The sequence below is a fragment of the Castor canadensis genome, chromosome 6 (assembly GCF_047511655.1).
Source record: "Castor canadensis chromosome 6, mCasCan1.hap1v2, whole genome shotgun sequence".
NCBI classification, from domain to species: domain Eukaryota; kingdom Metazoa; phylum Chordata; class Mammalia; order Rodentia; family Castoridae; genus Castor; species Castor canadensis.
In genome coordinates, this window is record NC_133391.1 from 26,564,800 (window position 1) to 26,577,995 (window position 13,196).

Below are 13,196 nucleotides of genomic sequence, written 5' to 3' on the forward strand. Positions count from 1 at the left end.
ATTCTGAATGTTTGTGTGCCCTTCAGCTTCATGTATTGAAACTGTACCCACCACACCCACCCCTAAGTGGATGGCAACTAGGAGGTGGGGGCCTTCGGTAGGTGATTAGGTCAAGAGGATAAATCCCTCATAAATGAAATTAGCATCCTTATTAAAGAGACCACAGAGCCCTCTACACCCCTTCCATATGTGGGTTTCAGTGAGAAGGTGGCTGTCTATGAGGAAGGAGTCCCATACCAGACCCCAAATCTGCCAGTGCCTATACCTTGGACTTCCTAGCCTTTGGAATTGTGTGAAATAAAATTCTGCTTTTCACAAAACACCCAGTAGAAGGTGTTTGATTATAACAGCCCAAATGCACTAAAACGACAGAACAGAATGTTTAATTCCACGTAAGAAGGACAACATGCTTATTACTCTTCCTTTTCAAAGAGATGTAGCCAAGCCTGTCCTGCAGTTACCATTTATTGAAGACAAATATCTCTTTGGTGCATTGCATATCTATTGGCTCAATAAAGCCAGGAAAAGTGAAATGAAACTATCAGTACAAAGACAAAGATAGTATCAGAAAGGTGGCTTTCAAAATTCTTACGCCGCAATTTACAACCAAGTATACACAAGTACACATAAACAGAAATAAACATGTCATAAAAGCATACATGTGAAGAAAACCTGACAGTTTTTGTTTTTGTTTTGGGTTTTTTTGGTGGGATTAGGGTTTGAATTTAGGGCTTTACTCTTGCAAAGCAGGTGCTCTACTGCTTGAACCACACCTCCAATCCATTTTGTTCTGGGTGTTTTGGAGATGGGGTCTTGCTCTTTGCCCAAGGTGACCGTGAACTGCTGTCCTCCCAATGTCAGCCTCCACAAAATTTCCATAAAATGTTTATAACTCCTAAAGTTTTATAACCTAGAGCTGGGAGATAAAATGCATTAGCTGGTTAGGCTGTTTACCAGGGAAACAAAGAATTAAAGTAATAGCACACCTAAGTAAAGAATTACCTATTATATTTTAAGCATTTAAACTAGTTTTCTCTTTAAGCTCTAGCATCATAGAGGACCAACTGGACTCAAACACTGGAGTCCAAATTTGCATTCCCCCCCAACACACACACACTTGCCTTAATTATTTTGAAGTGGATGACCTTGGACATGTCTTACATTGGGATTGCATTCTTTCATTGTGAGGCATCTCTGTGCCAACAAGTTCATGCTGATGTTCACAGAGAGGTTAAAAGAAAAAGGAAAAATGAAACAGCCTAGTACAATACAAGTGAATGCTGCTCCTTGTGTTCAGGCTGTGAGTTCTGAAGCACAGTACACCTTCCTTTTCTTTTGCTGAAAGAAAGCATAGTGAGTGAACTTGGTGAGGGTGTTTCCTCATGCACTTCAAAATGTGCACCATGGCCCTGACAAACCACCATTGCTGGTATGTCAGGCAATCTGGGAGAAGAGAAGGTTGGGCAGTAAGAAGCATTGGGCATAAGAAGAACTTGGGACATAGCTATCCCTCTCAATGTAGCATGATTCTTGGGTAAGAACCAGGGGAAACTGGGAAAATGACCAGCTCAGATTATATCAGTGTTCTGCCATGAAAACAGTAACGAAAACCACTGAAACACTTTAAGTTTGTGCTGGTTTATTCATGTAAGCGGCTGTGTCTCACTTATCATTTGTTTTAATTATTACTGATGTGTTGCCTATCACATCCTGAGCTTCTTCAAAGGGAAAGGAATAAGCAGTTGTCATAACAACAAAGCTTTTCATTACCCTGGGAATCTTCGACAGCTTTATTTAAAATGAAGGAGAAAAAAGAACCCTAACCAATTAGCTTTATCAGTCTGATTCATGTTCTTCCTAAACTGATAACAGTGTTTCCTGAAGAACTTACAATTTGATGGAGAATGTGTCATGAATATTTATGGTAACATAAAACTTGAGAAAAATTGGCAAGCTAATTATCACTTGGAAGGTGTTTCTGGTCAAATTCTTGCTCAGTGATCCATTTGATTTTTTTTAAATGACTTTTATTCAACAAATCAAAGAATTAGTGGGACTTGTGCCAATATCTATCTATTGGTTCAAGAACAGCAATGAGATCTATTTGGGTCTCAACTTTAAAGCCATGACTTCACTCTCACTAATTTGATTTGGGTTAACTTTTCATTCAGTTATACCGGAAACGTACTTGCCTGCCTTCTACCCTTCCTTCTCTGTGCCAGGGATACAGTGGAAGTCCCTAGACAGTTTTAATTCTACCATTCTCTGCAGAATTACAAAAGCAGATGTTTTCTTCTGGCTGCAGGAGATAAGACTAAGAAATAATTATTGTCTTGGTCCCAAATCCCACAGATGTTTTCATTCCTGCCCTGCGACCACAGAAAAAATAAATAGTAAACCTGAAAGGGTCTAGTTGGTGTACTCTTCAAGTTCAGACTTGAAGTCATGTTTCTTGCAAGTGAAAAACTACATAGGAGTCAGCAAATGATTTCTGTGAAAAGACAGCTATTAAATATTTCTGACTTTGCAGGACATAGGGCTTTATGAAAGCTCAGGTCTCTGCCATTGTTGTGTGAAGTAGCTACAGACAAGGTATAAATCAGTGGGTTTTGCCAGATTTGAACCAGACACAGACTGCTTACTTCAAAGGGCTCCCAAGAAATTAAATATCTCTCACCAAAGAAACAAGCACATAAGTTATTTAAATGAATAATTGTGACTAGAACAGCATTTTCATGAAGAGTTTTCAGCTATATTATTTTATTTAATCCTGAAATAAGGTTACTCCAAGAAGTAGACAGTCTCACTTTATTATTTTATACATGAGAAAACTAGAATTGAAGTGCTCAGGTAACTTTCTTACTTTTTAAGGTCAAACAGGTGACCTCTTGGTTGCAGTTTCAGAGCTCTTTGTACCACACACCCAGCTGGCTCACAAACACTTTATATAGAGCAAACCGAAAGGAATATAAATAATAATTCTGATAGGTGGAATTGGTACTCAATAGAGTGTGGGGGCAGGGAATCCATGAACAATCTCAAGACCTGTTGAATCCTCCATGACACTAATTCAACCTTTAGACCAAGCTGAGTAATCAGGAAGTTGGAAAATTCTGTGTCCGGGTCCCAAGGTGGTTTCAGAAATCAGTTACATAGATCTTCACTCTAAAATGCCTGTTTTCTCAAACTGAAACCAACAAGGACTTTGGCAGTTGTTTCAGGGTCAATAAAGGAACTCTTTCCAGACCTACTTCACACTGAATCAAATTCAGAAGTAGGTAGGGATCAGACCTGGAACACTTGTAGAGCTTACAAACAGTCACCAAAGATTGTGCAGGCAGCTATTACTTAATTCTGACAACTCTACACAGTCAGGATATTGCATTAGGAAACACAGATGCACCGTCTGTTAAGGAACATAATTTAACTGATTTTTTTTTCACTACACTAGAGCCCTGTAAAAATTAACTGTATATTGTTCAGTTGAAACAAAGTCCATGAAAATACTGTTGATGAGGTTATCTGTGAGAGGTATTCTCCATGTACAATTCTATTCAGTTCTACAAGCATTTACTGAATGACCTTTCAGCGTCAGGCATAGTAAAATAATCTCTACCTTCAGAGGACTTATACTTTTAGCAGTAAGACTAAAACATCTACATAAATGAGTAAGATACAAGGCAGAATTTGGCTTAGAAAAAGAGTTAACAAGCCATAGATCCAGACAAAGAAGACATCTAGAGAGACAAGGGATGAAGAATGGTATCTTTGGTCCATTCATGTTGCTATAACAAAATACTATAGACTGGGTGGCTTACAAACAACAGTTTATTTCTTACCATTCTGGACCCTGGAAAGTTCAAGATCAAGGGTGCCGTAAGATTGAATGTCTGGTGAGGGCCCACTTCCTCACTGAAGCCTTCTTACCATAACTTTGCACGCAGCTCTCTGGGGACTCTTGTATAAGGGCACAGATCTATCCACAAAGACTCCACCCTCATGACCTAATCACTTTGCAAAGACCTCACCTCTCTTGAGGGTTAGGATTTCAACATATGAACTGAAGAGGGCACAAACGTTCAGACAATAGCAAAGGTTCCAGGAGAAGTCTAAGGAAGAGTGTCTTGAACAAAAAAGAGAGGAAAGGCAGCTGTCCTGGCCTACAAATTTGCATAAAGAGACTGAGGCAGAAAACTGAACTTTAGAGCCAGAGTTTAATTAACTTATAGTTGGCCCCAGAGGCTAAAAGTAGAAGTCTTCAAACCATATTGACCTTGGAAAGCTTCTTTTCTTTTTCAGCTTACACAGTTTGTTGTTTTTCTAAATTTTTGGGTTGGGGATGTAGCTCAGTGGTAAAGTACTTGCTTACCATGCACAAAATTCTGGTTCAATCTCCAATACTGAAAAAAACAAACTACATATACATGGAGAGAGAGAAAGAGAGAGAGAGAGTAAGTTTTAATTGCCAACATTCAAAAGTTGGAAGATTAAATGTAAGAGACTTCTGGCTTTTATTATTTTATTTTCTATTAGCATAAATTAATTATACAAAGAAGTTTCATTGTTATGTTTACATATATGCATATAACGTACTTTAATAAAACTCATCCCTCTATTACTCTTTCTTAGCCCTCTCTCTCTTGCTTCCCCCACATTTAAACAGATTTTAGTGGGGTTCATTATGCTATTTTCACCCATCCATATAATGTACTTTGATCATATTCACCCCTCCCACATCATCCTCTCTTTTCCCCCTCCCCTTCCCACTGTTGATCCTCTTAACATTCCACTTTTACAGTCATGTCATATATTTTTAGGTCTAGATTCCACATATGAGCACAAATAGGCAATATTTGTCTTTCTGAGCTTGACTTTTCTCATTCAACATAATGATCTCCAGTTCCATCCGTTTTCCTGTAAATGACATAATTTCATTCTTCATTATCCATTCCCTGGTTGTTGGGTATCTAGACTGATGCCACAGCTTGGCTATTGTGAGTAATGCTGTGATAAACGTGGGTGTGCAGGTGTCTCTACTGTATGTTTGACTACATTCCTTTGGATAGATGCCCAGGGATGGTAAAGCAGGGTCATATGGTAGCTCTATTTTTAGTTTTTTGATGAACTTCCACACTTCATAGTGGCTGGACTACTTTACATTCCCACCAACAGTATATGACGGCTCCTCCCCCACCCCAACCTTCCCAGCATTTCTTACTGTTAGTTTTCCTGATGATTGCCATTCTGACTAGTGTGAGAGGGAATCTGTCATTTTGATTTGCATGCCTTTATGACTAAGAATACAGAACACTTCTTCATGCATTTATTTGCCATTTGTACTTCTTCTGAGAACTACTGCCCATTTATTAATTGGATTACTTATTGGTTTTTTTGAGCTTTTTATATATTCTGCATAGTAATTGTTTGTCCAGTGAATAGCTCGCCAAGATCTCCTTCCATTCTGTGATTGTCCCTTTATTTTGATAGTTGCTTCCTTTGATTTGCAGAAGCTTTTAATTGGATAGAATCCCATTTGTTGGATTTTCTTAAAGAATTGGAAGATCTAGCAATCAGGCGTACCATTACTGCATGTTAAATCAACTATTAGAGATGTATAACCTCTTAGGGGATGACATCTTCCTTTTTTCTGGTCCTTCTGGACCCGCTGTACTCATTTTTCTTACCTACATGGCCTCCATAGACATTTAAGTTTACAACAACTAGCTGCAAAAGAAACATATGAGCTATATTGCAATGTAAGGTAAGCAAACTTGAAGCAATTTGAATATGATTAGGAAGGTAAAATCACCCTGTTCATTTCAAAAATAAGTGACCAAGTATGAAGTTATAACCCATGAATTAATGAAATAGGAAAAGAAGATTGAATCATCTACATTAAAGAGAAAACAACTGAGTCACCTAAAAGCTTCAAGTTATAAATTTGAATCAGTAAACAATGGTGAACAATCAAAGGTTTGTACACAGAGGAGTGATATAATGGAGTTAATTTTGGCTATCTCAAAAGATGTTAATTCTGACTAAAAAAAAAACCTTTAAATTTATATGCTTTGTTTCAGCAAGGAAACTGGTTATTTTATGAACTATATTGGAACTAAATGTACTGTGAAGTACATTTGTGTTTTGATTTATAACTTGGTTGACCTCAATTTGAATCATTTGTGTTATAACTTCTTTTCAGTACTCTGCATGAATTTCAAAACACTTCCCATAAACTCAAGCATAATGTATGTGGAACCACAATCACTAAAATACTTTAGTTTCATAAGTTGTGTGTTTGCTATAACTTTTCTTTGTGCCACTTATAGGCAATTATTTCCAAATGGAAAATGTCTCATGCTGAATTTATTCTAAAGTCCATTTATAAACAGAAAGCTATCATTTTTGAAATATATATTCTAAAACTCTTCACATTTTCTGTTGAGGTTTTTTTGAAGTTCACTATAAAACGCCAAAATGTCAGTTAACTACAATAAGGAACTTTTTTCATAACACTTATATATGCATAGTCAGCCTTTTTTGAGTAAACAGTGTCTCTAACAAGACTATTTTGTTATATATTTAAAATATTTTTTTTCCTTTGAATTTTCATATAACAATTTCAGTAATGTATGGCTCACAACATAACACCTACCTTTTTAAAGTGAACACGTAACATGTGTTTTGGTGAGAATGACAGTCGGACTGAGGGTCACAAGCATGCTGGGCAGGCTCTCTACCTGTTGAGCCATGCTCCTGAAACTCTTGTTTGTATTTTGTTTCTGAAACAGGGTTAACTTTGCTCCTGGCTAACTTTGCCTGGGTTGGCCTCAAATTCAAGATCCTCTTGTCTCTGCCTCCCAAGCCCCTGGGATTATAGACGTATACTACCCTGCCTGGTTCATGAACGAGATAATTTTAAGCACCTTCTTAACTATAATTAAATCAGTTCAAACTGTTTTACGTTTTCTAAGAAACAAAGTCTTAAATGGACACAACTTACTTTGTAGTCCTTTAAAACCTTTTCTCCCAGCCTATTGCATTTCTCTTCTAAGATTTTAATCATATCTCTCTGTATAATATTAGTATATTCATAAAATTTCAAGCACTACACTTGGGCAATTGACCAAGAATAGTTCCACAAACAACTACTAATTATCTATCAGCTAAAGTTATCTTTCATGTTTATCACTGCAATGCCACGAGAACCATTTGTTTGTAGAACTACAGTCTCTTTAGTTCATTATGAGTAAGCTTGAATTAGACAATTGTCTGAGAATTGCATGCATTCTTATGTCTTGAATAAGGCCTGCCTCATGACAAATTTCAAAATAATTCTTCAAGGCAACAGATCTTACTTAAGTCAAAAAAGGCTTGTCCCTCACAATAGAACTACAAGGCAAACTATAATTATTTTGATAATCCCTGGTTGTCTGTAAGAGATACAAACATATGCATCTTTATGTGGTGGTTGTACCATTCATACCTCATAAATCAATCTGGCAGGTCCTTCTAATCGCTTGTGCTCTTTATGCCGGAATCTTTGTTTTCATGGGTATAATTTCAAAAGTGTTTTCACAAGGAGATTGAAATAGACTTGCCTATATTCTGCTTGATCTACAGTGTGATTTCTTGTTAGTCTACTTAAAAGTCACATTCACTTTTTTTTTCCTGCACCACTTGAGTTGTGTGCTCATATGAATTTGCTGCTGTCATCCCAGTTCACTTAACATTACTTCTTTCCAAGTTTTCCCTACTCTCTGAGATGGAAAATGTTTTCCCAAATGTATTTGCTCCCTTTACCAAAACACCACTATTTGGAATGATCATTTGAATTTCTGATGTCAGCAAATTTGCTTTTCATAATTAATCCTCAAGCATACTAAGAATTTGGTGACGATTTTTCAGTCAATCCCCAGATATGGTATTGATAATGAGTTTCCTTTGCATAGTCATTTGTATCTCTGACATATTCTTGATGGAGGTATTAAAGTAACTTTGGAATTAGGTAACTTACATCATGATCTGTACAGTAATGCTATCTACATGGGAAAGAAAAACCCCAAAATGCTAAATTATGCACAGAAGAGATTGTGATAATGTTAAAAAAAAAAAAAGAACACTGATTGTTTGTCACCAATGGTGTTGGGACACAACTTTCAACAGGGTCTTGTCTTGCATTCACTATTCAGGTTTTTGAGCTTTGTCTCCTCAAACAGATTCTAGCTGTGTATGTATATGTATCGCACTCCTTGGGATTTTCCACAGCTTCTATCACTATACAGTATACATATGAGGAGCTTAAATATATATGAAGAGGGGAAGGGGGGATGGAAAAAAGGAGAAATAGGCAAAAGTAATTACCAACTTACTTGTCACTGAAATTTCTACAGCAAAGGGGATGGCAGTGGAAGAAGTAGTTCAATCATATACTGTTCAGGCTTTTTGGAAGAAAAAAATTCAGAGAAAAAAATTATATCTTTCAGAGGCTGAGATAAACATGAAATATAAAATATGGTTGAATAGCTATCATTGGATATTTAGCACATTTTCACAGTCACTCAGTACACAGCAGGGACTCAATGTATGTTTTCAGGATCTATTAATAGCATCGTTTCAGTATTCCTATCATCCTGATCATATGCCAATCATGGTATAAAGGGCTTTATGTAGATTGCCTATTTTTAAAAGCTCATTAAATTTATATAAATGGGTAACCAATTCATTTGCATAAATAATTAATGTGTATGACTCACCTTATCAAATTCTTGCTACAGCTCTGTGTGGTAAGTACTATTCTAATTCCCATCTGTATAATTATAGAGAGGAAGAAATGTAGGCTTAAAATGATAACCCCAGGTTTTATAGCTAACTAGTAAGTGACTGGGTAGGGTTCAAACTCAGGCACTTTAACCTCAAAACTATTAATGAACCCTAGAACTCTAGGGACTCTGCTGCATAAATGTGTCTTGTTAAGACAAAATTGTGCAATTCTGTTTGCATGCTCGGAACCACGCATGCTAGGTGACATGTCAATTCTAATAGTGTACATAGAGAAACTCAAAACAAGGATGTGACTTTGTTATTTCATTCAGAAATGTGTGACAAATGCTTGAATCCATACACAAGAATGAGAGCTACATACATTTTCTCGGTTTTTAGGGCTAACGAATGAATAGACAACAGATATTAAATACTGTACAGTGGTAACCACATGTCAACTCCCTTTTGGATCCTTTAGCTAATCTCTCCTTTGCTCTGGCCTCAACTCTTCTCCGTGTACTATTCCAGTCCTTCTATACCTTGTGCTATACAATAGTCTTTTCTTCATTTTGGGGTCTCTACCACAAATGCCTAAGGTTGTCTCTCAGCACTGTTTCATGGGGGCTTTCTCTTTCTCCAATGTGTAGAGTTGGTTTTTGCTCAGAGGTATCTGTCCTGCTAGGCGTTCTCTGCCAAGTACTCAGAGAATCAAAGTAGAAAACTTTAAAGTCCATACTCACTGGCACCAAGAATGGCTTCCTAGTTTGAGTAGAGAGATTTCCTAGTGTATACATTCTGTTGGGAGCAATGGTTCAGAGACATTACAGTGAAATTAGTTCATATCCTGTATTGTGTGAGCACCAAATCTACTTTGTGAGCCACATTCTCAAATCCTATTCTTGTGATCCTTCAGACTTTAGCCTACGTCAGAGTTCTTTGTTCTTTTCCCTTCATTTGAGATTTCTTAATAGTGTGGTCTTGGACAAAAACCAAACATATAAGATAAGCTAAATTCCAGCCTAAGGCACACTGTTCATCTCTGATGTGAACGATCGAATGAATCTGAACCGGTTCTGATCCTTTCATTCACACTTGGATCATCTTTCATTAATCCTTTGCATACTGCAAAAATATGAAGTACTCCAAAGGCTCTATTCTCAAACGGGAGTAAGAGTATTTGTGATCTGAACTGTTTTCTTTTTAACAACTAGAGAACTGGTAGTGAACACTCATGGAATGTGCATTCAATGACTTTGTCATTAGTTAATAATATTATCAACTACAATCAGTGTGGAAAACATATGTATGGTGGCATGGGACAGCCAATAAATAACATCATTCTGTCCCAACTGAATCAAAACAAATTTAACGTTAGAAATGATAGACAGATGGAGATCGAATCAACAGTTTTATGACTATTAAAGTTGATTGGAGAATGTGGCTTTAGATCTGCCTTTAACCACTGAACTTTAAAGACTTTTTTCTTTATTCACTTATGCAGTTTGACAGCTACAGTCCATTCCCCCTAGAAACAGAGCCCCTACCACAAGGCAGAGGGTTGACAAGAATGCAAGAATCCTGCAGACATGTTCACACTGAAAAGGAAAAGTCTAGATAGAAAGGAGTAAGTCCAACATGTTCAGTTTCTTCTCTCAAATTTACAAATCAAATGAGAAGCTAGGAACATCATTCTAGCAGAAATTCCATTACATGGAAACTGGAGACCAGATTGATTACACAAATAATAGAAAATCTGAATACATAGTCAAGCCAGGGAAAACTTACTTGGTTTTGAAATGCTAAAGATTTACAGAGACTTAAGAAAACTCTATAAAAGCCATGGGTCCACATGTCCCTCCAACCTACCACAACACACAGGCTAACAGTGACTTTAGAGAGTGTGTGATATTCAGGGGTTTTGGTAAATGGTTATAATACTGATGGTGAATTTTTATTTGGAAAGCAAAAATTGCAGGTGAAGAAAGATATGGAGATCAGGAGTTGCAAGCTTTCCATTCATATCTGAATTAAAATAAATAGCAATTTAAAATACAGTCTATAAAACAGTGAAGAGTAATTATGCCAGAAATTGGGGGAAATAGTTTTAATGAAGCATTACATGTAGAGACAAGTTATTTAAATAAGCTTCCTGTTGAAAATTCAGTATCATCTTTTTGCAGGCTAGGATTTACAAGCTATTTTCCAATATAATCTAAGAAGAAACAAATGGTTTTCAACCATAACACCTAGAGTAATCACCAATAAGACCTCAAGTAATGTTGGATGAGGAGGTCTCACTCTGGAGGCTGCTGCAAACACAAGAGTCATCCTGTTCCAAAGCTGTTGCTTGTTCCTAAGAGATCAGGTCATACTGTTGAGTCCCCCAATTTATTTAAATCTGTCATTTTATTTCAAGTGCTAATTGTCTCCCACAACAAACAGAGACTCCTCTCTGCTACAATTATTGGCATTACAATAGATAATCAACAGGAAAGCCTGAATGCTGAGCAGGAAGAGTTGCCTTGGTTACAAACCTGAGATGCTCTGGTATTATAGTTCTAACCATATTTCTAAATTTCCCAACACCCCCCAAGAGCAAAGGGTAATATTATTTTTTCTTTTCTTCCTTGTGGCCCATCCAAATTAGTTTAAATGAATAGAGAGACTGAGTCTTATGTGAATATTTTTAGGAGGTCTTTTCAGTAAGTAACCCTGCAAAACAGGGCTTTCGTTTAGAACATTTGTATATACCTGTTCGTGGACTTTTAGAACAATGAGAAGGAATCAGTTATTGTTTTGTACTGTAAGCAGCACGTTATTATATTTGCTCTCTCCACAATCATACAATGCCACCATTACTCTGTATTATACTCTTATATTGCCTTAAAAGCAAATAGAAAACAAATCACCTTATGACCCTTCTCCAGCCCAGTCCCCAAAATGGTATGTTTCTCTCTTGAGTGCAGATTGAGTAGGGTTAGTGGTGCAGGTCAGAAGATAGACTCCGTACTAAGTGCAGCTAGTGATTGCCTTGTTTTGTTGCCTCTTCATCCACTTAGTAAATTGCGGTTTAAAAATTAAGTTGATTATTCAGATAATGATCTATTAATATAACTAGTAATTTAGAAAGCAGATAAGAAAAGCCAAGCTATGCTTCACAGACTATCTTAAGCTTTATCAGGCTGCATTAGCAACTACAGTGATTTCTCCCTCACTCATTAATCTTGTTACAGGAGATTTTTTGTTTAGTTTCAGACTGTCAGGTTTATTACCCTCCCCCCACCATGACTCAACATTTCACCTACCTCAGTGACAATATTCAGAAGTATAAATAACTACTATTTATTAAAGCTTTAATACAAAAAAAACCTGTATTAAAACTGTGAACAAATATTGTACTGAAACCAGAGTTTTGGACCTCAGGCCCAAATTCCTGGGCTTCCAACATGTCACCTTTGCCTACTCACCCTGAAACTCCAAATAAAGCAACATAATGGAAAACATAGAAAGCAGGTTTTTTCTATGGTCCAGGCAATGGCTTGGAAAGAGGTAAAATAAGTACTCAGTGTATTGTTAGCCATTGTCAAAGTACAGACATGAACTTTAGCTTTAAATAGACAATTAATTAGGGTAAGGGACAAAAGGTATGCATAGTTAAACGGTCCCAGTCATAGGTATGGCCTATATCTTAGTCCTTGTTCTTTGAAGTTTCCACTGAAGTTGCTATGGCTATCATCACTTGAGGGGAGTGCTCTGTTCCGATGACACGATTGCTTCTACTCCAGAGTGCACTCCCATTATTTTAGGTAATTGATCTCATTTGGATAGATGGTCTGTCCTGCCAGGCTCTGCTGTTCCTTAGACATAGTTTCAGTACTTTGTCATAAAGACATTATCAATCATTCCTCTCCTTCCTTGATTCCAAGGTGGCTGTAGGAGAGAATGGCTCAGAGCAAAGGACAAGAGGTACAAAATGGAGCAGAGATGCTAAGCTTTTCTCCTGTTTTTAGTCAATTTTGTAGGCTCAAGTAAGGAGTTAGTGCTTTTCATCAAAAGCAGTTTAAGCATCTCTTATAATTCCCCCTTATGTTTGAATAAGGGAATTAGAGCATTTGCCAATTTGGCATTGCAAATTTCTTGGCCGGTGATAACTTAGTACAAGAGAAGGGGACAAGTAGCTGAAGTATAAAGTCAAGGTACTTGTTGCTGAGGCCTAAAACTAGAAATACCATTATAAAGCATAATACAGAGGGAGTAAAAGTCAGAAGACATACAATTAAATAAATTGTGTAGGGGATCCTCTTAAAATTACTTCATAAAAATAGACCCCTAAAAGATATGTTTGGAGTCAGAAGAAATAATCATCTTTTCTCTATTTAACTAGAAGACTTTGATCAAAAATATGAGTTTGCCTTCTGTCCATGGTGGTGCCTAGA

General features: G+C 36.9%; 1 long non-coding RNA gene across 1 annotated transcript in view; it reads right to left on the reverse strand.

Moving 5' to 3' along the window:
• LOC141424026 (uncharacterized) overlaps positions 1-4,726 on the reverse strand; it is a 219,913-nt gene extending 215,187 nt beyond the window's left edge. Inside the window, exon 1 of the long non-coding RNA XR_012448825.1 lies at positions 3,840-4,726. This is a non-coding gene — a long non-coding RNA (uncharacterized lncRNA). The remainder of the gene's footprint in view (positions 1-3,839) is intronic.
• Positions 4,727-13,196: the final 8,470 nt, after the last annotated feature.